This window comes from Cyanistes caeruleus, chromosome 5, assembly GCF_971803275.1.
Source record: "Cyanistes caeruleus chromosome 5, bCyaCae1.hap1.1, whole genome shotgun sequence".
In the NCBI taxonomy this organism is placed as follows: domain Eukaryota; kingdom Metazoa; phylum Chordata; class Aves; order Passeriformes; family Paridae; genus Cyanistes; species Cyanistes caeruleus.
The window spans coordinates 72,929,069-72,956,948 of NC_141705.1; the positions used below are offsets into that span (position 1 = coordinate 72,929,069).

The 27,880-nt window shown below is 38.1% G+C and overlaps 1 long non-coding RNA gene across 1 annotated transcript; it reads left to right on the plus strand.

Moving 5' to 3' along the window:
• The first annotated feature begins 971 nt into the window (after nt 1-971).
• Nucleotides 972-27,528, plus strand: LOC147653246 (uncharacterized). The gene is made up of 3 exons (XR_015287200.1): nt 972-1,067; nt 11,299-11,368; nt 26,759-27,528. It is a non-coding gene; the product is annotated as an uncharacterized LOC147653246 (long non-coding RNA).
• The last annotated feature ends 352 nt before the right edge of the window (nt 27,529-27,880 follow it).

Here is a 27,880-nt window from a genome sequence, read left to right on the forward strand (position 1 = left end):
TAGATGCCCAGAGATTAAAAGCATTTGTTAACCTATTGTAAATTATGCATAAGCATAGGTATTCCTGCCTACTTTTTACCAACTTTTTTTTACTTCTGTTGTGCATGACTTTAGTTGTTTCCCTTTGTTAAAAGGAAAGGTTTTGTTGTGTGTTCTTTTGTTTATTCTGCCAAAGAGGAAGAAAAACCCCATACCTGTGACAAGCATGCTATATGGACAAGAACACATGGAGAATGGAGCCAAGGCACTGTGCCTCAATGCCTGTGAGGCCACATTATTGCAAGCTACACATTTTTTTCCAAAGTGTTGACAAATTGCTATGTAATTATGTTCAGCCACAACAATGACAGATATACTTACAGAGGAGATAATGATTGCTGCAGGCAAAGTAGTAATGCAGTTGAGATTCTTGCACTGTGAGGTTACCCTGACTTTGTACACACCAACATCATCTGGACTATATATAAGTCCATATAAGCCCAGCTGACACATCAGTACAGTGTGTTCAGGCAGACCAAGTCCTGCAGCCAGAGACACATAAGGGGTTGATTGCACTTGGCATGGCATTTGCCTTCAGTTGATTTCCAGTTTTAATTTAACTTTTTAGGGACCAACCAGATACAGCTGCGTAGAGCAGCTATGAGGCCTATCTCTCCATGAAGAGCAGCAAAACTCCTTGGCAGACTCCAGCTGCATGGGCTGTGCTTGCTCAGCTCCTCTGCTGGCCAAGGCCCAATGGCCCAAACCTCATGCTGCTTGTGGGATTTCAGCCATGATTTTCTTCAAGAATCTCAAAACAGTCCCCTGATAAGTGTCCTGGTTCCAACTGGGATAGAGTTCATGTTCATCTTAGCAACTGGTACAGTGCTGTCGCTTGGATTTAGTACGAGAATAACATGGATAACACACTGATGTTTTGGCTGTTGCTCAGTAGTGCTTACCATAAATAAAACACTTCTCAGTATCCCAGGCTCTGCAGGGAGAGGGTGCACAAGAATCTGGGAGGGAACATGGCTGGGACAGCTGAACTGAACTGGCCAAAAGGGAATTTCTTATTTTAGTTTCAAGTAAGTTCATGTCTTAGAATGTCACAGTCGGGATAAACTGGGGAGGGTTACCCAAAAAGAGGACAATCACTGTTTGGGAATGAGCTGCATATTGGTCAGTGGGTGGTGAGCAATTTTATCGTGTGCAACTTGTCTGTTGTGGGTTTTATTTCTTTCTCTTTTTTCCCCCCTCATTACTAGAATTGTTTTTGCTTTTATTATTTTATTTATTTAATTATTTTAGTTTCTATTATTAAACTCTTCTTAGCTTTTTATTATTAAACCTTCATGAGGTTCTTTTTCTCTTTTTTTGATTCCCCTCCCCATCCCACAGTGGGGAAGAGGGAGTGAGTGAGCATCTGTGTGATACATAGTTGCTGGATGGAGTTAAGTATTGACAGTAGGATAGAATTCATCAGCCTTCTCTGAAGGCTCATTAGTATGGGAAGGATAGAATAATAATACAATCAGGGAGCATTGATGTTTTTCCCTGAAGCATTTTTCTAGGATATTTTAGGATGATGTCTGTGGCACAGTGACTCAGTTCATGAAGACCTCCAGTCTCCCAAGGCAGTAAGAATTCACCAGTCAACAGACCTCCTCAGATTTTGCTCCTGTTGTAGAATGCTGTGAACAATAGGGAAATATGTGGGGAAGAAGAACAACAAAAATTTGCTGTTCTAGTTATTTGGGTATCTCATATGGAGGGTGCATACCCATAAGGCTACATTATAGGCATTCTGTATGTTGATCACATTGAGCAAAATGACAGTGGCTGTGCAGAGATGTTTGTGTTAGCAAGTTTGTCTCAAAGTTACAAGGTTATTTACTCTGAACTATGCAGTTACTTTGAACCTAGAGCTGAATTTTCTGTGCTTAGTGGGCTATTTTTTTCTTAGGAGGTTTAATTTGTTCAAGCAGTAGAAATGACCTTGCCAGAGCAATGACTTGTTTTCAGGTATCGTGAGAAGCACACAGAAGATACTGTTAACTGTTGCATTTCATTGGATAATGCATCTGAATCCTGGAAGCCCAGAACAATAGAGGAGGGCTTTTCCTGTACTTCCTGTAGAACACCAGATGCAGAAATTTTAATCTTTATCAGAAAATCAACTTTCCTACAAAAAGCTTTAAATGTTGCTTGATATATATATCAAGAGAAACTGTACGTCACCTGTCCCTTTACACTGAGTATTTCTGTTCCTCAGAGATGTCCCTGACAAGTGCTCTCATGCTGAATTAAGAGGATTCCAGGGCTGGCCAGAGATCCATTGATAGAGCATGAAAGGTGACACATGTAATGTGTATCAGATGAGCTACTGCTATGTTATGTGTCTGGCAGAACTGGATATTTTCCAGGGTGACTTTTAATACTTTGGGGATTAAATCTGAGCTGATGCACTGATGGATGGGGGTTGGCAGTATGGTTACTGCTCTGAGTGACAAAAAAGGAGGGAGGAACTCACACTCTGAGAACACAATTCACCTATACAAAACCTGTACTCTATCCCCTACTCCATGTTCCTGGAGGTGAAAACCATCCCTGTTAAGATGCTGGAGGTATGCTGTGGCTTATGATCAGCACTTAGAGGAGTTCGTGGTGGGAGTTGAAAATTTAGTGAAGTGTGACGTACAAGAAAACAGAGGAGCCTGGTGAAAATCTATAACAAACTTCATGTCTCCTACCAGTGGGTTATGATTCCCTCCTGGTGGAGGGAAAAGGCTGTCTGTCTTCCATACTGGGAAATTCTTGGGATCTGTGATGGCCATAAAAATTAGCAGAGAGAACCCCTGAAAGAATAGCATCTGTCAAAGCCTCCATCCTATAGGCAGTTGCATTGTCCATCTGCCCTCTGCCCTTGATTACCTCCTTGGGTCCCTGAGCCAGAATGCACTAAACCCTTCACAGATTTTTCTATGATGACACAGCTGAAAAACAGACTAGAACATTTTGTTTGAAATCCAGATAACAGAAAGGCAGATTTTGCTGGAAGAAAGTCCAATACAATTGAAAGAAAAGTCATGCTGCTGTATAAGGTTCCATCACTCAAAGTTATATGATACAAAAACCAAAAAAGTACAGAGAATTTAGTTTTAATTTAGTAGAAGTCATTTTGATTTGAGCTACGGTGCACGCTGTCTACTGAAAAAAATAATTTATTGACTTTAACTGTAAAAGAGTGAAGCCTTTTGCTTCAAAGAGCCCATCAGAAATCTGTGTTTCCTGTTTTATCAGTAAGCGAAGCTGAGAGAAAATTACAGATGGGTATTACCTTTACCACCAGCAGTGAATGTTCATGAAATATAGCACAATCCACCTCCGATGTGTTATGTTTTTTAACAGTAGTAGTAGGGGTGGGGCAAGATGAATAATTAGCTCAGATCAAAGATCCCTTTTTTCCTCCTAAGAAGGTGGCAGTGGCTGGCACTTGGGAAAATACTGTATTATTTTAGTATGATGGTTGAAGCAGAGACAAACAGCTTCAGAAGACACGTAGAATGAATTTTAGGGGGTGATAGGAGCACGAGAAAGATTTTATATCTGAATTCACATCCCCCTGAAAAAAAAAATTCCAGTAAACTCATTGCCTCCTCAGGAGGCAAATAAACTTCTTCTAGACATTGAAAAAAACTAAGATTAGATTCTTCAGTGGACTTAGTACTGCAATGCAGGGAGATGATGCAGAGGGAGAGCCCAGATGGGTGGGTAGAGCACTGGATGGAGCACGGCTGTGTTGGATCAACAGCCTCCCTGGGCACATAGAGCACAGACCAGTTATCAGTGGACTCTGTCCTAACACAGCCAGAGCCCTTCTGATACCTGTGTTGCCTTGAAAAGTGCCATCCAAATTTGGAAATAGCTCTTAATGAGCTAAGACTGGGGCTTATAAAAACCAGCATATTGAGTAGGAAGCTGTTTATTTTGCCCAGCAGAAGCAAGAAAAATTCTTAGCTGACTTACTCAGAAATGAAAGGTCTCTGTGTGTGTCCAGGATGCACAGCTCTGAAAGCTGGTCCAGCCCTGAAAGCTGGCCAGCCCCTCCCTACTTTGAAAAAGCAAACAAGCAGAAAAATCCTGTGAATCAAAGCATCACAGAATGTCAGGGATAACTCAACAGACTGGATTGCTCAGAGCTCCATTCAACCTAGCCTTGAACACTTTTGGGGATGGGACATCCACAACTTATGTGGGCAAACTAATCATCCTCGAAGTAAAGAATTTCTTCCTAATACCTCATCTAAACCTGCCCTCTTTCAGTTTGAAGCCATTCTCCCTTTTCCTATCATTACCTGCCTTTGTAAAATATCCCTCTCTAGATCTTTTGTAGGTGACTTCAGGTACTGGAAGGCAATTTAAGGTCTCCCTGGTGTGTTTCCTTCTCTAGGGCATATACCCCCAGCTCTCCCCAGCTCTCTTCACAGGAGAGATATTCCAGATCTGTGATCACAATCCTGGACCTCCTCTGGACTCACTTTGGAGAGGTCACCAGGGTCATGCCAAGCTTTCTGAGGGTTTGAGGGGATTTTGGTTTCTACCACTACTGAGGAAGAGAGATGTTATCTCCCTGAGCTAGGGTTCCTCATTGATTTAATATTGAATGCATTGGTGCAAGCAGAGCCACTTCAGCATATGCCTGAGTGATGAGGGAAACACATGCTGGTGAACACTCCAGGGGATTTGTCATGGCATAAGTGCTGGGGAGGTCTGTGTGTATCCAGGCTGAAATAGTTCTGTGAGTTAAGGCAAGTTACAGTCCAGTATTTTCAGCATCTAAATTTCAGATGAAATCACTTTCATGCAAGATGAAGACCATAATTAAGTCTTATCTGCAGAATCTATTTATTACTTTCTCAATTACAAAATGGACAACTGTTTTACATATGTTCACTGTCTGTTAGTTTATGCTTAGCTACTCAACTGTTACTCTAGTTCAATTTGATAGAAAATTCCAGAGGGCCAGATTGTTAAACAGTGTAAATTAACCAATTCCACTGACATCAGCTGAATTTCATAAGCAGGAATTTGGGGCCCTCATGGGTGGGCTTAACAGAAAAGCAGTGTGATCTGTTTGCAAACAAATGGAAATGTGTAAATTCAAGTGATGCTTCAGTGGTGGTTCAGACTTTCAGGATGTAAAGTATTCCAGAGCCATGGGACTTATTTTTTAGTAGTATCCAAGTTACCTTAAAGCTTACAGATATAAATCCTTGTTCCACTGTTCTAAGCTTCCCAAACATTTCAGGTGACTGCACTGATGGTAGCTTGAATGGCAGTTGAATTTCACTTAGTTTAAAATTCTGTATCTGGAAAAATAAAAAAGTTTGGATAGAGATGATGTGAATTCAGAATAAACTCAAGTTCAGATAGAGTTTCACTAGGGTCAGATCTTTTATGTGCTTGTGAACAATAAAATTCCAGGATATCACATTCAGATTAGACTTGGAAGAATGCTTTACATAATCCTCTGAGAAGGCAGACCAAAACTCCATGAAACCAAAAGCACAGGCTTTTTAATTCTCCTGGAATGGAAGGTGAGGAATACTGTGTTGTGCATCCATATAATTGCAAATGAGATGATATATTTGTAAAAGTGAGATTCTGTCATGTTTTGAATTATAATGCTGTAAAGAAGCGATTGAGGAAGTAAAAAAAAAACCAACAATCTCAACCCCAAAAATCATTATCAGAAGACATAAATTTAAGTTGCATACATTACTCCAGACTGAAAATGTGTTCTGGAAAACAAACAGGAGATGCTTTAGTGGCAGCAGTCAAATACAGAAACAACAATAAAATAATAATCAGAAAAAGAAGACAACAGCATAAACGAGGCAAAAATATTTGGAAGTGTGCCAAGCAGATATATACAAAGCTTCTCTGGCCTTCATTTTTGCAGTGTTTTTTACATTTACATTTTTGAGTGGCTGTAAAATTCCTGTACTTGTGTAGAACTGCGTTCTTTGTAACATTCATCATCCTGTCAGGGGAAATCCTTCCAAATTTATTTTAGTAGCTATTTGCTTTACTTTAATTTTTTTGTTTGTTTGTTGAAAAGGATATTAACCTCTCATTCATGTGTGCCAAAGAGCAACAGAGATTAAAAGCCACCAGTTTTCCTGAAGAAGAAATAAAATCAGACTTTCTTAGTTGCTGGTACTACATAACTGAATATTACAGCAGTAGCTATGAGAATTTTTTTTTAATCCATTACATATAAAAAGCCAACTGAGGAAAAACTGATAATAAACCACTATGTAGGCATTATGGTATTCTGATAGTAAAAAGAGAAAAACATGAGTAGTTTATGATGTCTTCAGACTCCGAGGACAGTTATATACCTGCATCATGTTTTTCTAGTTTCAACACTTTCATTATACTATACCACCATGAGGAGCAACATAATTTTCCTGAATTTATGGCTTGTTGTGGCCACATATTCACAGACTTCTGAGGAAGAAGGTCCCCATCAGTGTAGTATTTTGTGTATTTCGTTTATAAAAATGTCGTATCCTTGTGCACTAAACCCTAGTATTGGGAGGGGCCAGGAAGCCTGAAGATATTTCTTCTAGAACAGCCATCCTCCTGAAGATTAGCAGAACATCAAGAAAAAGAAAAAAAGAAATGCTGGTTTTATTTATTTATATTAAAAACCCAATAAGAAAAAAAACCAAAACCAACAAGCAAAAACAAGCAAAAAACAAAACAAAACAAACTTAAAAAAACCCAACCCAAAACAAAAAAAAAACCCCAAAACCCAAACAAATGAAAACTGAAAACCAAAGCAAACAAACAAAACACACCCACACACCCACACACCCACACACCACCAAAAAAAAAAAAAATCCTCAGGGAACCGGAACTCAGAAGAAAAAGGGGAAAAGAAGGAAAAAAAAGAAGGGAAAAAAACCATTAAAAAACACCAATGAAGTGATTTTTTACTTTTTTTATTTGCAATAGTAGTGATAATAATTCAGTGGGAGACTCAATAATAAGAACTACTGAGTTTGGGCCTGTTTCTCATAGCCCAGAAACAGTGCATGGATCATCCTTCGCTCCCTGTGGATGACAGACTCCTGACTGCTTTTAAAGAGTACTGACCTTTTATTTTTGCTCAAATAAAATATTTTTTAGCAAGTCTTCCTGCTTAGTTGGGGACTTCCCTGAAAAGCAGCAGACCGTGAGACTGCTGATTTGTAACCCACCTTTTACCCTTTCCAGTGTGGTTCCAGTCGAATTACAGGTGTGTTAGAGAGTTGGGAGGATGCTGGATGCTAATCTTTTTCCTTCCTCTCTGGTTTCGCTCTCCCAGTGATCCCCACTAGATGGTAGTATCAGCCCAACTCAGAATTCCATCTCCTCTGTCTATCCCCCGTTGCACCTGCAAAATATCGCTCTGATGGGGATTTGCCTTTTTTGCTGTTGCTATTTTGTGGAAGGAATCGGTGTTCTTGCTGTTCTGAGGTGTTTCGTGCTGCTTCTAGGGTAGTGTCTCAGCATGAAAGGTGATACCAGTGTTTGTATGTATGGGGTCGGTGCAAGCCCCGGTGACAATCTAGGCTGGGGATGAGCAGATGGAGAGCAGCCCTGCAGAGGACTCAGGGGTGCTGGTGGAGGAGAGGCTGGACGTGCCCTGGCAAGGAGCACTCACAGCCCAGAGAGCCAAGTATGTCCTGGGCTCATCCAGAAAACTGTGGGCAGCAGGGAAGGGTGGGGATTCTTCCACTCTGCTCTGCTCTGATGAGAGATCACCTGCAGTGCTGCATCCAGCTCTGGGGTCCCAGCACAGGAAGAACATGGACCTGTTGGGGCAACTCCAGAAAAGACCACAAAGATGGTTGGAGGAACGGAGCACCTCTCCTGTGAGGAAAGACTGAGACAGTTAGATTTGCTCAGCCTGGAGAAGACTCTTGGGACACCCTATTGCTGCCTTTCAATATTTAAAGGCGGTTTATAATAGGGATGCAGACAGACTTCTTACCAGAGCCCATTGTGATAGAACGAGGGAAAATGGTTTTAGACTAAAAGAGGTTCAATTTAGATTAGATATAAAGAACTTTTTACTATGAGGGTAGTGAATCACAGGAACAGGTTACCCAGAGAGGTGGTAGATGCCCCATGCCTGGAAACATTCAAGGTCAGATATCGGTGATGGAGAGACAGGGACATCCCAGTTGAGATTAGAAGACAATTTTATTGAGTATACAAAGTATACAAAGGGTTTATATAGGGTTTTATTTGTATGGCACTTACATAGGGTTCTATTCTTGGTAACAATCTCTTTTTGGGTACACATTCTTCATGACATCACTTCACTTGGTAACATTATCTTATCACAAAGTTTCACAACATGTTTCTTGGTCACTTATTGCCCAGGGAGCACTTATCTGTGTCTGTCTCTGCCATGATTTCTGCTTGATCAGGCCTAAGATATCAGGCTCCTTTATCAGTTCTACTGTACTCTCTGTTTTACTCCCCATAGTCAGGTTGGATAGATGTCCCTGCTCATGGCATGGGGGTTGAACTAGATGACCTTGAAAGGTCCATTCTAATCCAAACGATTCTGTGATTCTCTTCTTAGGACTAAGGTTGCACACATGGCAGCTTCATGCAGATCAGGCTGAAGACTGTTGAGAGAAGGAAGTAAGAACCATCTTTCTAACAGTTTTGGTTTTTTGCCCTCAAATTTATTACCTTATATCTGTTGCATACTCTATTTTTTCATTGCAATATTTAACATAGATAGCAGCTAAGAGGAGGGCCATTAATAATGTCTCAGAACAAGCTATATTTTAGCAGCTGTATTTTGCAACATGCAGTCCTTACTGGTGTTTAAATTTATCTTTGGTTTAGATGCATAATTCGGGTCAGAAATCCTGGCGCTTGTTCTGCATGTGTTTTATGCTTTTATCACCATAATTATTCATAATCAGTATTCTTTCAGAAAAGACAGTGTAAAAATGGAGCCAGGAGTACAAACTCCTGCTTTTCTTCCTGCAATTCAGAGAATATCTAGAATGATAGAAAAATGGGCTTCATTTTCCCAGGCTAAATATTACCTGTTGTGCTTTAAAAGACATGTATCTTTAAATTCTCCTTTCCATTTTCACTATTCCCCTGACCTTTTTAGGTCATTTGAAGTGGCAAGTACAGCAAACTATTTTGATGATGAGGGTTTTGAAAAATGTGTGGTAAGTTAAGCAGAAACTTATAAAGGGGAAGACAGTGTGGGTGGGGTGGGTTTGTCCATGAGTAAATAAGTAAAGCCAAAAATTTACTGAAGATTAGTGAGGAATAAGGAAGGATTCTTGTGTGTGCAGACTGTATATTGCACAGAGCATAGTAAATGAGACAGTTAAATATGCATTCTTCCAGTCATGTCTTTCCAATGTGTTTTAAATTATGGGATCTTCTTGTTTTCAGTCATACTCTTTTAAGATAGAAAATTACAAAAATACTAACAGTGAGAGTATGTTAAAACCTAAGATATTTTGCTTATAAGGCTGGTAGTGACTAAATTAAAGCTTTATCTCAGCCATACTAATGAGATGCAATTGCATTGTAGTCTTTAATTATGTGATTGCTTGGACCAAACCCTCAATGCATATAAATGACTGTAGCTCCCTCAGAATCAATGCCAGTGTACACTAATAGAGAACGTAACTCCTTTTTTTGAACAGAGTAATTTTCCAGAGAAGAACCTTCATTTACTTGAATTAAAAGAAATTCTATGTGTGAAATATTTGAATCTGGGCTACATACCCACAAGTGTAGGGGGCTGAATAAGCTTATCAAGGGCAGTATACCAGGAACTGTGTTGTTACTATACATCATTAAAGACTGATCATATACTTAAAAACCTCTATCATCATCCATATGGACAAGGGGCAGAGCCCTGGAACCTATTTTTTGGCTAGCAGCTACCTAAATGTGCAGTTCCCCCATTCTATTAATGTGTAATTTTATAGGGCTGCTCTAGAGCCTCTTCAAGTATTATTGCAGCATTTCTTTCATATACCTCTCTCATTCCAGGATGCAAATATATTGCTCTTAATGTTTCAGTCTATTTTTGTTTTGCATCAGCAGTTAAGGTAAAAAAGTTAAATCTAATATTTCCAACTGTCCCCATACAATTTCCTTGATTATAAATACATAATGGTTTTGGATTCCCTGTACTAAATTGCTGCAGGCTCTCTGTGAGCATTAAAGGTTGCTGTAAAATGTTGACTAGTTTTAAATACCCCAGCAGGCATTAAAGGCCTGCCATGAAGGTAGTGACTGGTCCACATCTCTCTGACAGTGGGGTTGCAGTGCTGGGTTTAAGTAGCAGACACAAGAGGGGACCCAGGTACACCCTGCACTTGCTGCCATATGCAGGCTCCTCTTGCCTTGATTTTTCATGAAAACTGTTGTGTATTTAAATTTCCTGGTGCATAATTAATAAACATGACAATGAAGTGAGACTTGGCACAAAGCCATTTCCCGTCCAGCACATGGGCATATTAGGGTAATTGTAGTTATTTACATTTGGCATCCAGCTGACTGAACTAACAGCACAGTATCTTTTTTTTTTTTTCCTCTTGGAATAGAGAGGCTATTAAATTAAGCAGGTTAATGTATCTGCAGCATTTCACCCCCTGCTATCCCTGCAGTTATAGTAAATCTGCCACCTGTTTATTTCCATAAAAATTAAATTACAGCACCACCAGTTTATTCTTCTTATGTGTGTTGTTAACTTCAGGCAGTTTCAGACTCAAAGTGCGTGGCCTGTTCCTTTCCAAAGTTGTTTTGCTGATGCTTCTCCTTAGTTAGTAGCTTTTTATTTTGCTAAGTATTCCCAACCCTTTGAAATGAGAGAATAGATTTCTGCTGTGGTGTTTTGCCTTGGTGGTGCAAAAGGCGCAGCAACGTGTGCAGATACACATAAACACATCTTGTCCTACCATGGGGCACAAGCAGAGAACTGGATGTAGGCTCCCAGCAGTAGCAGTTAAAAGAGGTTAATAATGACAAGAAGTAAACCAGACATCTTTTAAAATCATGCATAAATTCTCCCTCTTTCTTCCTCTTTCCTTTCTCCTCTGAGAGACACAAACACATCTCTCTGTAACAAGAAGGTTCTGAATGAGGTTCCCCTTCATATTTGGGTTGCATTAGGTAAAACACAATCTTTACATGATCATCCTTGAGATTCTTGTTATTGAATCAGAAGCTGTAAGTGGTATGGACTGGCTCTGTCTCTGCTGGCTGCAGGTGCTCATTTGGGTCCAACAAGAACTGGATGTGGATGTCAGAGGGAGGAGAGAAAGGGAAAGGCATGCAGGTAAGTCATCTGGCAGATTTGTTTCATGGTATCACTTCATCCCCTCAGGATCCCAAAGGGAATGATAACATTTCAGTCACTCCCTTATTTCTGGTGGTACAACTAAGTTGGAAATTTTATTCTTCCAACAGTCTAATTTCTGGCCAGATGCTTGACTTTTTCAGTTTCATCACTGCTCCCTCTTCTTCTTCCACTTTCACCTGATTTTGTGGTTAAGAGCTTTTGCTTCTGCCAAAACCAACATTTTTAAATGGGAGCCTGAAGGTCAGAATTCAGAAAAAGAAACAGTATTTGATTCAGAAACAGAACGTATGCTGTTCCTGTATTCTTGTATCTTGGTTCTGGTATTCCTGCTAGCACAGGCATTATAGGAATGAAAGGACCCTTTTCCATGTGCTGTAGCTGGGAGGTATTTAAGTAATTAAGGAGAATAGGAGCACGGTGCTCTTATTGCAGAGAAGGGAAAAACACTGTTTTTTTTCTTCAGGGGATGGGATAGCATCATTTAAAAATTGCAGGAACTAAAAGTGGTTTCACTTTAGGAATTAAAAGTCAGTTTCAGGACTTACACAGAGATTCAGGGGCTGATTTCCTCCTGCTTCCTCCCGAGTCTGTGCTCTGGGACATTATAAGTGGCCACCAAGCCTGTGACTTCCCTAGAACATCCCCTTGTGGCAGCATTTGGCAGAGGTACAGGCTGATCTACACTGAGCAGAATAGTCCACTGGGCTTGTGGAGCTCTTGAGAGAGACTATATTTAGTCTACTAAATCCACTAGAAAGTGGATAGAAAGTCCACTAGACTTTCTTCTGTGGCAAATAGGTGTTTTCCTCAAAAAAAGACCCTACTACTGAAAGAACATTGACTTATAAAATATTGACAACTATTCTTGCCTATTGCATTATTGGTTTTGAGTTTTACAGATATAGACTCACTCACTCTGAATACGTTTTGTGACTGGCTTCTTCCTCCTGAAGTTAGTTGACAGAAACTCCAAAGCCGCCTTCTCATCCTGTAGTGGCTTGAAGACTGCTGTGGTGGGGGAACCTGTCATTGCACCTCTATGAAAGGGAGGATGCATTTGCTTCATCCCACTTTCCATGAAAATACTAGTTATAAATCAATTGTGTTGCATTTATAAGAGAAAATTGGACCATAAGGAAATTCTGATACTACCAAATTATATGGGTTTTATCTCATGTGTTTAATAGCCTTTGACACAAATACTATGTCTACTTTCATATACTTTTTCTGAGTTTTGAATAATTATTTATTATGTATGACCAATGCATTGCTCAGGTTGCATTACACTAACACTGTCTGGGAAGAAATCTCCCTTATTTTTAATTTTAGTGTTTTCCTCTCCAGAGTTATATCCTTAGGAGAAGAATGGCTGCAGAATTTTGTGAAATTATTTACATTTGGAATGACAATATTTTCAAAGGACAATTAAGAGAGAGTAAATGAGGTTAATATCTATGTTATGGTATTTTGTCAGAACCAAACACAAGTGAATTTTCTTTGGATGCCAAATTGCTCATCTTCAACACAATTGAACAGTAGTATTTTTATTAATTCTGGATGATTAGAATCTTTCAAGTAAAATTCTAATTAATGTTTTTCTCTCTTGACTATCATCTTAAACAAAATTACACAAGGAATTTATGCCTCTGCTTACATTTAAGAATGCAATTGACTTGGGGTTTCTTTGCATGCCAGAGTTCAAGTTTGCCTCCTGCTTCACGGGTTTGCATAACCATGTTGAAGCCAAAGTAAATGTTTGTGCAGGAAATAGGAAAGAGTTCTTCAGAGGAACCAGAACTTCAGAATCTAGTCCTTCTGCAAAATACAGAATAGCAAAATGTTGCTGTTTTTGCTTTTAAGTAGTAAAGGCTTATTTAAAAAAAGAAAACTGTGGTGGTGTGTTTGCTCTTGCTGCAGGTGATCTCATGTGGTTGTTATGAAACTCAAGGCTGTGTTATTTGTATTAATTGACGACAAGCTATATTAGAAAGATTGTTAAGGAAATTATTAAAGAAACTCAAAGGACATTGGACAGTTTCCAAACCTTTCTCATTTTGGGGTTTTAGGGTTTAATTGGCAGTTTTAACAGGACCCCTTCATAAGAATGAGTAGGTAATAAGTTATTTTATGATTACAGAGAAATTGTTATTGTAGTGGAGAACTTTTCCACATGACCCCTGAGAAAAAAAAGATATGTCATTATATATGTTCCTTGTATCTTTTGTAATGAACAATTGACCAAGTAGCCCTGTAATGCTTTAAAAGCTTGAAATTGTTTGCAAGCAATACACAAGTGCTATTCATCCCTATTGAAATGTGACCTTTTGCAGGGTAAAATGTGGCAACTCTTCAATACAAAAATAAATGACCATGTAGTAAAGGTAGATTCTGTGGGCTGTAGTAAGGCAGTTACCCTGATTAATATGTGTCAGGGTCCCATTTTATTCTAGACAACTCCTTTTCATTATGAACAATGATGCAACTTTGGTTTTGTTTTTGTCTTTTTTGTTTGGTTGGTTTTTAGTTTTGTTTTTGTTTTATTATATAATAAAAATTGAGTTTTGGGTTGGACGAGTCCTTTTTACCATAGAACACCGTCATTTTAGACTCTGTTTATTTCCTTTCATATAGATTAAATTTCTCAGCCATTACCCTTTATGTGATATAATCCCCTAAAGAAAGTTTTAATGCATTTAATAAAATATTTAGGCATGGTTTTTATCTTAATTCGAAAAGGTACTTTGTCCTGAATCCAGGACACTGTATTCAGATGATCTGGTTTTACCAATTCCTTGCAGAATGTTCTAGAAAGGAGGAATGTTTTTATTGTGCTGAACTTCCTGGAGGAGTACATTATAGAATGGAAATGTGTTACTCTCTATGGACACTATCCTTCCTCAAGCTGCACATAGGAAACCTTCCCTCCTTATTTATTTTAGCCTAGCAGATGCATTTAATATTTGCTGTCTACATCATCTTCATAAGAAAAAAATCACTTTATCCTTTATCAGGATACAGTTGCTATTACAAAAGGCATACTCAGTATTCTTTGTCACCACACAGTTTGGATTTATTTAAGTATAATTTATTCTCCTACTTTTATGGATGGATAAAGTTCAGTGCCAACTGGACCTCAAGTGCTGTTCTGATGAATAGGTGGATTCCATCCAAAATGGAACAATTAGGGCATCTAGAAGAAAAAACTTTATAACATCCTCAGCAAATTTTCCATGGGAAAATAAATATTTGGAGACTGCCTCTTATTGTTACACAAATTATTTGGAAATGGGAAATGCCTTCTTTCCCTTTACCATACTTAAAAAATGAAGATGGATTTTTCCAGATTATGTGAAGAGAATGCAATCAATGGTTTATCAATACTCCAAAAATAAAAGAAGTCTTGAAATTGCTGCATTCACCAGTCAGGACGAAGCCACTGATGATATCTAATTATGCTTATTTATGCAATAATAACTATATATATATATATATATATATATATATATATATATAGCATAACTATATAACAAAATATAACTATATAACAAATCTACATTAGTGGAAAAGTTGAATTTTGAATAACATTGTACAAATATTTTAAAACCACTAACTATATACACGAGGAGGGAGAGAACTGTACTTCCCCCCCCACCTCCCCTTTTTTCTTATCTTTTTTTTCTCAATTTTAGTTACTTTTGGTGACACAGTTTATAAGATCTGGTAGAATACATTTGGAACATGGGAATAGAACACTGGATATATGTTTCCTAATTTGACTGCCTGTATAATTGTGAAATCAATGAAAGCTAAAGTTGTGTAAGAAAGAATAGAGAAAAGAAAAAATTTCCAAACTGTCCTTGTGCACACAATTTTAAGAGTTATTCTTGTTCCTATTAATGTTAAATTCTCATGTAAAACTTTGTTTTGGCAATTGACCAAGAAAAAGTTGCTGAGGGTTGACAGCATTGCTCAGCCTACCCTTTCTTTCTGTGAGGAATAGATGTCACTATTCTTAAGGAGTGATTGTGAATATGCAACTGAAAAATTACTTAGAAGAGCATCCAAATGGAGTATCTCATTCAAATAACTGCAGGAAGACTACCAGCTTTAAAGAACCACTGACAGCCAGAACCTGGGGTGTTTGTGGGCAACATCAAGGTATCAATAGCCTGACAGAGCTTGTCTATCATTCTAAAAGGAAATAATATATTTGGAAACTTGTGAGCTTTAAGGGGTAATGACTATAAAGGCAGTCCGGGAGATCACTTCTTCTGTGTGTTTCTTCCAAGGATAAGCTGAAGGGTAAACACTGGTTTCCTGTAAGTTTTGATCAGAAATTCTTGGAGGTGTGAATGAACAACAGTGTAATGATTTTGTGTTTTAACCCTCTGGTTGAATTTTACTGTTTGGAAAACAGGAACACAGCTCATTTCATAAGTTCAGGCAGCATATGAAATTTTCTCTTTTTTTCTCTCTCCCCCCCTTATGTTTCATTAAAGCTTTTCTGCTAGTGGTAAGATTCTAAAATAAATTAAATGAGTGATTCTTGTGTGCTCTTTAGAAGCAGTGATTTCAGGATTCTTAGATTATATTTCATATGAAAAATCAGAGGAAACAATCCCCCCAGTATTCTTCCTTCAGCACTATTAGATGGTTGCATTTGCTGTGGCAGAAGCATTCTTATAAGCTCATTGGAATACAGTGACTTGATCTTTTTCCTCTTAATATTTCAGTAGGATAGCCGATGGCTATATAATAATTTATTGTTAGTTTCAAGGTTTTTTAAAACAAAAATAAACTAAAGAACATAGAATATACTTATAAGTGCGATTTTTGATCAGAATTTTTGATTCTTATCTTGGGTGTGATTGGGCCACAACAGGGCATAAAACACATGTGAATATTTCCACAAAAAGGGGTTTAAATAAATCAAGTTAGGTTAGTGTAGGGAAAGTTATGTTAGTTCATCCCACTGAGATTCATATCTTTTTGTCTTCTCATTAGATGTTTGTGTGAAAATTACTTGATGGTTGCTAACAGAAGATTGTTTTGTAAATATATAGACATTTTTATTTTTAAGAATGTGAGCTGCAGGAAAACCTCGATAAGTCCTACTAGAAGTGTTTGAAGATATAATAATTTCACATGGGATGCATCTCATACTTGAAAAACAGTGTGACAAGGTATAGTCTATTTTAAATTGATAAAATCAGATAAGCTGTGTTTTCAGTGTTATCTTCACTGATACTCTGAGGATATCAGTCACAGTTTACCTGTTGAAGTCTTGATCTATCAGTCACAGTTTACCTGTTGAAGTCTTGATCTTGAGCATCAGATTAAGGTCCCTGATTTGTTGCATGAATTAATTTTATTTATTATTTCTAAAAATAAAAGAGATACAGCCAAAGTGCTGTACACTGTATGGCCAGAGTTAGTTACCCTTTGTAAAGCAGAATCATCAGTTCTAATAATGTGTGTCCTGCTACACTTTATGGACTATGTAAGAGAAGAAACAGTAGTGGTTGTGTATGAGAGCAAATTACTTTTAAAGGTGTTTTTCAATTCTTTTATTGATGTAATTAAGTCAAGAGAAGAAGTTGTGGAAAGGCTATTCTAGATAAAGGCAACAGAAGCCTAGGAATACAGATATTCAGCGTCAGGTAGGGATGGGTAGGCAAAGGATCAAGTACAAAAGCAGATATCATTTCAAACAAATCTATTGCAGTTTTACAACCTGCTAGCAAACTAATTTGATAAATAAGGGGCAGTAGAGCTGTGTGAGAGATACGTACTTCTTCAAGACCCTGTGTTTCTGAGGCCTGAGCAGCTTCCTGGCATAGAGGAGAGTATTTGGGCACTCTGGGAAAGAGGAAATTAAAGCACCATATGAATTCTTCTGCAGAAACAAAGTAATAGCAGAGGTCTGTGCAGATAATGCAATAACATAGAGAATGCATGAAGTCTCTAAATGAAAATAGAGTCCTTTCATTTTAGGCAGAGCAGATCTTTTATTGCTTACTTTATGGTGATAATAATATTCAGCATTGTGTATTGACTTCTGCTGTTCTGTAAGCTGCAGGAGTAAGATGCCAACAAGCAATTTCTTGCCTGATTTGGGCACTGAAAACTTGGGATACAAAATACTTTCTAGATGATGATAGACGTTTGTTACTCTCTCTTTGTAAGATTTTGCAGTAATATTACTGATATCATCCTTGTTCAATTGCAAGCTATGTATAAAAATGAACTTTAATATTTTAAAATATCTTCTATTTTTGAAGTCTGAATAACTTTCTAAATTTGAAAAAGGTTGAGAAAAAGGTTTTCAAATGTTTGAAAAACATTGGCAGCATATTTTTGATCAAAATAATCCCTTTATACATCTTTTCTACTTGCTCTTATTTATCCCAATGTATTTTTTGTAATCAGAATGTGTATAATTAATCTCAATGTGTACATTGTCCTATCATCCATTCTTTCAATTTGTTTTGACAAGATCAAGAAAGAAATGTGAGGGTGTCAAGAAGAGAAACAATTACAACAGAAAGAAATGGGCTTGCTATAAGCCTACAGGCAGTTAAAATGTCATTTGTTCTACTGTGAAACAATTAACAGCTAAGACTGCAGGAAATTTTTAATTGAGTATTGATTTGAAACAAAAGCAGTGATCACTTAAATAGTTGTGTTCTGTTGAACGGCCCTCATCTTGGCTTAATGCAGACTTTCAGACAACTGTTAATTAATCTGTATATGACATCTGCCTTTTTAAAAACCTTTTGGAGGATCAGGATAGGGATCTTCTGGATGATCAAAAATGGCAGTGTTTGGAAGATGCTACTATAAGGTTATAGGTGACAACTATGAGAATTCTGTTCAATTATATAACAATACTGAAGTTTCATCTTCAAAGAACAAAACTGGTATCTATATTACCTCCAACTTCAATTGAAGGTTCTTTGCAGTGTTTAAGTTTTAAATTATATGTGTGGATGTTCTTGAACATGTACTCAGGAAAAGGGAACCTGAAACAGTGGAGAAGTTTTGTTAGAAAAGTTTCTCATGTCTTAGAGAAATATCTATTTGAGACTGAAGGACTTTCACTCCCTTCTTAGCCACAAAAACTAGTTTCCTGACAACTCCTCCTTTTTTTTATTTTTGCAGGGAAAGAAGAGCAGGTTCTTCAGTGTGATATATTTGTACTGTTTAGTTTTACATTGTTTCTTGTCAAGTAATTATCTTTTCACACCCTTATCTAGTACAATTTACCTTATACTTTCAGCTTAGAAATCAAATATCTAGTTTTAGTCATAAACCTTAAAATATTTATGACAAACACTAATTAATGTCAATTATAATGTGCACATTAATTGAAGTAAAATATATTTGGAAAAATATTAACTGGTGTCATTTATAAATATCAAAGACATTGATAGGCCTTCTGTCTATCTTCTCAATGTGCATATAGATTTTAACAAACTCGCTGTATCTTTCCTTTTGCTTCTATTTCTCTGCATTTCCACCTCACTGATAATAGTGTCAGCATGGATGAAAATGTTAACTGTGCTTCTATGGAGTTCTTTCCAAATTCTAGCTTCTTGCATGGTAGGCTATCGTAAACTACAGACAATTAGATTAGCAATTTTATTACTAAAAAAATGTATGAATTACAATCTTATTTTGCTGCCTACTTAGAAATTCACTTTTTGTGTGTGCGACTGGTTGCTACTCTAAATCAAATGTCTAATGATATTGAATGACATTTACTGTGGTTACCATTTGATGTGAAACTCAAGCAGAGTGGCCCAAAATTATGCAGAATATCTGAGCTTTGTATTGCACCCTCTTCCCTGAACAGTTTTTAAAAAGGAGTCAGGGGAAAATTGACCCATGTGAGTTTCTGTAATGAGCTGTCACAGGACTGAGGGTGGAACAGTGAAATTCTGTTCCACTACACTGCAGTAGGATGAGTATTGCTAATTGCAATGGATTAATATTAGACTAATTGTGTCTAAACTGGCAAAAGATTGAAAAAGTAAAAACTATCTTTCAGACTGACAAAGGAAAAAGAATTTAACAAAAGTAAAAATCCCAGACATTTTCTCATATTCCATTCAATTTCTCAAGTACATTTATTAAATTATTTTGCTTCCAAAATCTCCAGAAAACCAAGTTTCCCCTGACTGAATTCACTAATGAAACTGAATATGTTTCTGTCTCTAAGAGCTAGATATATTCCTGCCTGAAACATCTGTCAGGCTTGTCATGCCTAAATTGAGGACACTGAATAATGACTTAATTTGATGAAGAGCAATAATACAATTATTTTATGATCCTGAATATTCTGTAATTGCCTAATCTTTTTGCACACACAGCTTCAGAGCAGAAAGGCCTTTTTTTTTTTGCTATAAAGTATGTCTGAAATTTCATGGAAAAGGACTAATGTTCATTCTTACTCATGTATTTTCATAATACTTTGAGCCCTTTGATTTTAAGTGCCCACTCTGTTTCTGTTACAAAAGAAAGAAATTCAGCATAAATTATACCTATCCAGGAAGACGGTACCTTCCTTGATGCTTCTAACCACACATCCTTGTGTTCCTTCAGCATTACTTTCAAAAGCAACTGTCCTCTCACATACTGAGTGACAGGGAATGACAAAGGCATAGGAGGAAAACATGCCTGATGTCTTCAAGTTATGTGAAACTATCTTGCAAGTTAAAGTGGGAGCACATAAGAACAGTGACTGGATGCTTCAGAGACGGCAATTCATAATTTATACTGGAAATATGTAAATGACAACAATTCTGATAATCCAAATATCACTTTTCTTTAAATTGTCTGACATTTTTCTTTAAATAAAGACTATTTTTCTTTAAATAATCTGATATGATAGTCTTGTGAATGGTCTGTTACACAGATAAGAAAGTGGTTGGACAGTCATATCCAGAGGGTTGTAGTCAATGGTTCAGATTCCCAGTGGCCACTGTTAACATGTTAAGTGGCATCCTTCAGTTCTGTATTGGACAGGTTTTATTTAATATCTTCTTTAATGACATAGGCAGAGGGATTAAGTGCACCCTCACACACTTGTAGGTGACACACCTGAATGATTGGATGCCCACTGAGACCTGGACAACCTCAGGAAGTGGGCCCATGGGAACCTTATGAGGTTTAACAAGACCAAGTGCTGGTGCTGCACCTGGGTCAGAGCAACCCCCGATGTCAATCCAGGCTGGGGATGAGCAGATAGAGAACAGCCCTGCCTAGGAGGACTTGGGAGTACTGGTGGAGGAGAAGCTGGGCATGCCCTGTCCACTAGGTATGCACATTGGCATGAAAAACTAGTTCCAGTAGTCCTCTTATATATACTTCACTGGAAAAATAGATTCCTGCAGTTCATAGGTGAAAGAGCAATGTTTTGAAAGAGATTTTCAATATGTATGAATCCAATCAGAGTAATGGTAGTTTCATGTTATACTTTAAGGACCATGTAAATGTTTTGTTATTAGGTGCAATATAGACTGATCTATGATTTAAAAAAACATAAGGGGTGAGGTATGGCTTCACTGGTTCATAATTGTGCTGTATTTTGCACCATCTAAACAATAATGTCTCCAAGATGGTTTGCATGTTTGCTGGAGTGTTCAGAGTTTACCTTGTGAACACAGTAAAACCTTTTGGGTATAGTCCAAGGAAGTGGTGGATGGGCTCTGTGCAAAGGCTGTCTTGGCTTGGGGTAAAGAATTTGCGATTCTTTTGAGGTTCTTGGGTTACTTTATTTAAACATCTTGTTCTGCAATCCGAGGCCAGCATGTTTAGAAGGGGGAGAGAGTTATGCTCTCTCCTTCCAGTGCTTTCCTTCTCCTTTCAGTGTTTTGATTGTTTGATTTGGAAACTGTAGACTTCATGCCAGGTGAGTGGAAAAGGAGTTGGAGGTGCATTTTGTTATGTTATAAAGGAGAAAGCACAGCTGTAGAAGCAAGTGGAGGTAGATCCTGAGAGAGGATGTGAGAAACCTGAAACATGCCTGTGGTCTCCCCTGTCAAGGAATTGCACACCTTATCAGCTGCTCTTCTATACATATGCTGGAGCTTATCAAAATATACTCTTTCATTTTCTTTTTGTAAATCCCTGGCATTATGGAGTATAATTTAAACTTTTTTTTCTGTGTGCTTTGTAATATCTGGAAGCAAGGTCATACATAGCCAGCCTAGTCATTGCCTCCTTTTTTACTGAGATTGGTATAAAGATATATACACACTTCAATCTCTCTGGAAAGAAGTATTTCAATTCCATAGATGTTACTGGGGTCAAACCCAGTAACACATAAATTCCTCTGCTCTCCAAATAGTCCTGAGGAATTCTACTGTTTATGTAAAACTCAGCAGTAGCAGCTTAAAGCCAGTTCCAAACCAAAAATGTAAATGTCACCTATCAAGAAGTTTACAAAAATCACAGGGTTGTTAACTCCAGGAATAAGTGTCCGCCTTCTCAGAGGTTTTGTTGTCATGAGTTTGGGTCCTGAGCATTGGGCAAACAGGCCTGTAGACTGTATGGCAGGATTGTAAGTTACCAGTTGAAACTGTGCTATAGCAGCTGCTGAAAAAACTACAGCTTTCCTCAGTATAACTTCTCTGAGTTCCCCTTCCCTTCCATTTCAGAGGTTCCTTTAGCTCTGAGAACTTGGTGGCATTTCAGGGAAAGTTTTCAATATTTCTTGCTTTACTTGCTGCCTTGAGCAAGGGCAGGTTAAAGACTCTTCTCTAAGTCAGATTCCCAAAATATTTAAGTGACCAAATCCAAGGGAGAGAAACAGTGTTAGGTGCTTACCTACACTTGGCAGACTGTCAACTGTCAGGTATCTATTCTCAGTATTGCAAGATGAGATCTGAATCTCAGCCAGTGTTAAGTTTTCTCTAACACTCTTTCCTCTTTTCTCTAAAAGAAAAAAGTAATGGATATAAATCAACTGATTCTGAAGAGCAGTCGATGCAATGCTCTTCTACTCATTTTTATCCATATATACCTCAAGTCACATGGACAAGAGATGGATATAAGGTGAGCTTGACAGGGCATGCCACTTGGAATATGTAAAAGGCTTTGGCTTGCTCAAGTTTGTTCCTGTGTGCTATTGTATCTTGCTCTGTTCCTGTGTGCTATTAGTAGGGAAATCTTTAACATCTTAAAGCATAAAATTACCAAATTGAAACTCTTATTGCTGAAGTAAGAGAAATTGCATTTCAAACGCCTCATGACAGAGTTTTCAGCTCTTAATACATAGTAAGACATTGATGATGAGGCATTTTTCTATTCCAAATGGACAAATTATATTGGCAGTGTAACTGCAGGAAGATAAGTGAAGCATCTTACGTTTGAAGTGGAAGTTTTACAAGTGATGAAGGGCAAATTGCCAGTGGCCTTCTCTCTCTGAAGCATCCTCTGTAGCTTGAACAGACATTAATGACTCTACAGAAACTACCTGTGGGTGTTTTAAAATATTTATTATTTCTCCCTCTTTAAAGTTAATGCCTGCATCTGCCCACCACCAAAAAAATCCTTTAAGAATAGACGTAGCTTGCTGCTTCTCTGCAGCTGGTACTTAGCCATGAAGAGAGAATCTTGTGTCTGCAAATAGAAATTAAATTCCTCATCCCTCCCTGCTGTGTGGGAAGTTCTCATTCCTTCATTCTTGCCTCCTTGTTGCAAGGCTGAGGCATCTGGCTATCCTGAAAAAGCCTGGGGCTCCTAAGTCAGACATTTCAACATTAATAGTAATAATTAAAAAAGGTACTCAGTTTGCATTTTTAAGCACTGAATTATCCTTGTCAAGTAGCTAAGAACTGAAGATGAGTACTAGTTATAATCACCATTTTTTGTGAAAGTAGAAATGGACAGTTAACTACTGAATAGTACCAAGACTTCTTGAGAGAAGCATGTATAATGACCCCTTTTGTGGTATCTGTGGATATAGAAATCTAATTATAGTGTATTTTAACATAGCAGTTATATAAGCAGACAGATTTGCTTTTGACCAGTTCTTTTCAATGGACCCAGCCAAATTCTCCTGATTTATTCTGGTAGGTGGCACCTTTGCCCAAAGCTGGATAAAATAACAACATTTCCATTATGAATAGTAATAGTTTTTGTCCAAAGTTATCTCCAGGTTGGAAGGGAGATGAATTACTAAACTGAATTACTGAATTCTGAGTGTTTGCACTCAGATTAAATATAGTTTTTTTGGTAGCAAACTAATAACTGCTACTTACCATATGTCGCTATTGCTGCAGTATTTAAGTACAGTCTCACATTCTGCATAATTTAAGAATAAGGCTTAAAACCGTAGTGGCACAAGCTCTACAGAGATCAGAAAGCAGCTGTTTCTTGGCCATTAGCCCCAGAACCACCATAAGTAGCATTAGTGTGAACATGCGTTGCACCATTTGGAGCATGAGAGAGAAGTTGCTATGCTCTTTATTCATCTGGAGTAGACCGGGCTGCCTTTGACACAGATACTCCTTCTGCATGGCCACTGATCACAGGTGTATTCAGACTATTAATTCAGTACAAAAAGCTTGCCTATAGCCACAGAGTAAATTTGGGAGTTTTAGTCAGCCTCTCTTTTGCACAGCTTTGTCTTTGGAAGAATAACAACTTCATCCCTTTTCCTTTCCTTAGGGAAAGCAAACCAGTCTTATAAAACTTGCTGTCCTAGACGTTTAGCATGTTTTGCCCTTTGCATCTGATGTCACTTCTTCTAGTGCTACTTTCTGGTGAGGTTGTTACTGTTGCCCCAGGCTGCTGCTTCTCTGCTTAGCTGACAACACTGAGCACTCTCTCTGTCCTGGTCTTGTGGGTCAGTGTGCAGTGATTAGAAGTTTGGGAAAGGTACAGCTGAGGACACAGAGCTCAAGTGTCAGAGCAGATGTATGGAACAAACAGGCAGAGCTTCTGGGAGGATGTCTCCCATGCTTGGCAGAGATGGTGGGTACTCATCAGTCCCTGGTCAGCAGAACATTGGGACTGGGACTTCCAGTTAGCATCCTCTGTCAGACTGGGATCTACACCAGAGCTACTGCCCTGAGCAATTCTATGTGAGAACATGAGGTAGTGCACATTCCTGGGCGTTCCTTAGTTTCTGTGTAAACCCTCCCTGCAGCTATGATGTGTTTTTCCCTTCCCTGTCCCTGAAATGTTATCCCATTGGTTGGTGTTATATGTCTCCCCGCCCCTCTCCCGAGGTTTGAAAGTACCCGGGAAATGTTTCCTCCCTCTCTTTTTCCTCCTGGACCCCAACCTGAATAAACATCCGACGTTATCCCAGAGGGAAAAGCAGCCCTTTGGTCTCTATCTTGGTTGTGAAGAGCCTCCCTGCCCTCCCCTCGACAGAGCTAGCCAGGATTAATCAGGAGGGACAAAGGGGGGCTACTTCAAGAACACATTGCTGTGTTGTCTAACTTTTACTGTATGGTTACAATCCTTGTGCAAAAAGTAGTAATTCCCTTTCTTTTACAATAAGCCTACTGATTTCTGTGTTCTCCAAATCAAATCCAGTTGAAAAACAATTTTGGACTAGTAATTATTTCATTTTAATATTGACTTATTTCTACAGTAGTAGATGATTTAAAAATACTTTAGGGAAAAACATTGAGAAACTTGTTCTGGGAATTTCAATCAGAACTTTATGACATTACTATAACACTAATGTTTTTTTATTCTTGTTTCTCCCAAGTAAAATTTGGTAAGGATCCACTGATTCAATTTTACAGGACATTGTAAGGTTGCAATTATTTTTTCTTCTACCAACTTTCCATATTGTATTGATGTTGCTTTTCTCTGTGCATCAATATCTGAAAATAATAGCTGTCATATTTATTTTGTGTATTTCCATACAAATAAAAAGATTTTATTAAAACAATGTCTAAACTTACACTCCAAAGAACATCTAGATATTTTTCTGCAGAAACTCAACAGGCTTGTTAACTAATAGATTCACTCACCAAAGTTTGGATAACATCTCCCTGAGCATGAACAAGACTGCTCTGCAGAGACTATGTGGTGTCCCATTATGAGCCACTGCAGTGAGTATGCAGAATTCTCTCTGCTAATCTATAAATATGTAAACTCTGATGTCAGAGTTGAGGGCTCATTTTCCTTTTCTGTATGGGCTGTGGCATGTCTTCTCTGACTAGCACAGTGTGTGATAATGTGTGTTTGTCAGCTTGGCTGAAATGTGGTGGTTTTATTTTGTGAAGGGGCCTTTACAGGCATTAAGGCATTAAGGCATTAAGGCATTAAGGCATTAAGGCATTTGCAGTTGCTCCTTCTCTGTCAGGTTTGCTTGCCCAGAAACAACAAGCTCCATGTTACTTGCAACTAGGTGGGCATCAAGACCAGCTCAACCTTTGAGTATTCAGTCAAAATTTCTTGCCCACCGAATAACTATCAAGCAACTTTAAGTATTATGTGATTAATTGAAAAGTTAAGATAACATCATGGCTGTATCTTACAATTCTGACATGGTATTTTTTAAGTTCATACTCATTCCAGTCCTAAATTTACTGTGTGAATTTTGACAACCCAAATCACGATGCTTTTCCTCCAAGCACCTCCATGTACAGAAGGATCATTGCAGTTCACAAGGGTCTCAAGCATAGGTCTGGGCTGTGCATTATTCTTTTCTATTTGAAAAATGTAGGCAATAATGAAACTTATGTTATTGACTTAGAATTGTTTCTGAAGTATGTATGCTTGTGGTGAATGTCAAAGAAAAGTAGAAGAAAAACAAGGTGATTTTGTTATGGAAGAAAAAAAAAAGCTGGTTTTGAATTACTAAGGTTCCATTAAAAAATGCATTATATAATCACCTCGAAGTGGTTTTCCCCCCTGTGGGTAACCCATTTATTTTTGTCTTGCCCTGGCCCTCCACAGCACTACCCACGTGTCCTGAGGTGACTTTACCTTTAAGATAGCTTAGGAAGCTGGGGGAAAGTTGAAGCTGCGAGATGGGAGTTTTTTCTCTTGATTAATTATTAGTCATTTCTGAGAATTGGCGGCGGTTTTAACCATTGAGAAGTGAGATCAACTTGTGAACACCTCCTTAAGATGTAAGGGCAGGGCTCTCTTGTTCTCTTTGGTTTCCGGCTTCTGACAAGGCAACAGGGCTCCGTCTCGGCCTCTTTCCCCCTCCCTCCAGGCCAGACAAGGCCGCAGAGGGCAGGGGGGAGAAATGGAGCTGGCTGGTCTGACTTAGTTTGCAGTTTCTGCCGCTGAACTGAAATCTGACACCATGAACATCTGCAGCTTTCCAAGACTTTAACTCTTTTACTAGCTGGATGAGACTTACAGATTACTCCTTTTTTTCCACAGAGTTGGGAAGAGAGAGAGAGGGATAATCAACATGAAGAAGATACCATAAAACTATCAAAGACAGTGAAGAAAAGAATTAAGTTTTAGATGGGGAAGAGAGAATAAGGAGATGCTTTAATAAGCTGAAATATTTTTCTGTTAAAGCTATGGAGATAGACAATAGTGTTCTGAAAAAAAAAATCCTTTAATTCATGACAGAGTATATTGGGAGAAATGGTGTGTTCAAAGTGTGGATTTTGAGCAAAAAGTGAAGTAGTTGTGATACAGTGAGGTGCTAGAACAGAGGGAGAGAAGTAATAGTTGAAGATTTGGGTCCGTTGTAGAGGCAAAGAGAAAACGTCTGTTTCCAGGGAAGCTCATCAGAGACAAATGAAGAGAACTTTTGCCTTTAATAACTCATCCTTAAAAATGACATCCCTAGACTCATTTGACCCATAACACACCTCAGAGTGATGTGAAATGGGAGGAGACAACTGATGGCAGATTTCCAGGCAGCTGGCATCAGAGAAATAGAAAGCTATAACAGGAATAGTTTTCTTGTGAGAAACTCCATGGATTAGCAGAAGAAGACTTCTGTTTCTCTACAAAGACTGATGAAAAGACTATAGCAAGAATTGGGACTGTTGTAAACACCAAAGTTTTTTTGCCTCTATGTTGTCATGTGAACAAGAGAACGGTTGGGTAGTGGGGGAAAAAAGGGTTTTCTGGAGATTTTATTCTGGTTTTGTTATTCTTGTAGTTTTGTTAATAAACTTTCTTTATTCCTTTTAAGTTTTAAGCCTGTTTTGCTTTTGTTCTAATCCATATCTCACAGCAAGAAATTAGTAAGTTTTCTAGTGATTTTTTAGTTGCTGCTTTAAAACCACAACAAATCTTTCATTATTTCCGGACTTCAGCATTTCTCCTCTTGAGCATTACCTACACTGGTACATTGCTGATAATCTTTACAACTCTTCTGTGAGTTACAACTGTTCTGGTAACAATATTTTCCCTTCTCCTTTTGTATATTTACTTTTCTCTGAAGGTTTGTTCAATTCATTGAGTAACCATAAAGGAAGTTGTTCTTCAGAAATTTCTTTTTTTGTCCTAGTCAAAATTTTATGTAAAAGTGTCATATATGTG